Consider the following 1,011-nt stretch of genomic DNA (forward strand, 5'->3'; position numbering starts at 1 on the left):
CATTCAAAACACAAACCCCCATTTAAAAACACCCCACCCCTTCACACACCACACATTTAAAACCACACAAATAAACACCCCAAAAACATTCACACACACACACATTCCACACACACACACACATTCACCACACACACAACACACACACACACACACACACACACACACACACACACACACCCCACACCACACACACACACACACACCATATATATATAAAATATATATATATATATATATATATATTTTATATATATATATATATATATATATGTATGTATATATTGTATCAATTATATATATAGATATATGTTCTTTGGTTTAAATTTATAACTTAACATGGAAATATGGAAATACCATATATATATATATATATATATATATATATTTTATTTTATATATATATATATTTTTTATAATAAATATATATATTTTTATATTAATTATTTTTTATATTATTATGATACTATATATATACATATAATGATACATATATATTATATTGATACTATATTATATATATATATATGTATCATATATATGTATCATATATGTATCATTTTATATCATATATAATATATAAATATTTTTAATAATATAAAATATATTTTTATATTTTATATTTATAATATATTATAATTTATATATTTTATTTTTATATATATAAACATATATATATCATTATTGACCCCAAATTATTATATATTATATGTATTATATATTATCATAATATATGTATCATTATATTAAATTATATATATTTAAAAAACTAATTATTTTATAAAAATATATATAATATAAATTTAATATATAATATATATATTATTAAATATATTATAATATATTATATTAGGGTTTTTTTCCCATATTTCCATGTTAAGTTAAAAATTTAACCAAAAAACATATATCTATAATATAATTGATACAATTATACATATATATATAATATTATATATATAAATTAAAATTATATATATAATATTTTTAAATTTATATATTTTGTGTTTGTGT

This window comes from Penaeus monodon, chromosome 11 (assembly GCF_015228065.2).
Source record: "Penaeus monodon isolate SGIC_2016 chromosome 11, NSTDA_Pmon_1, whole genome shotgun sequence".
NCBI lineage: Eukaryota > Metazoa > Arthropoda > Malacostraca > Decapoda > Penaeidae > Penaeus > Penaeus monodon.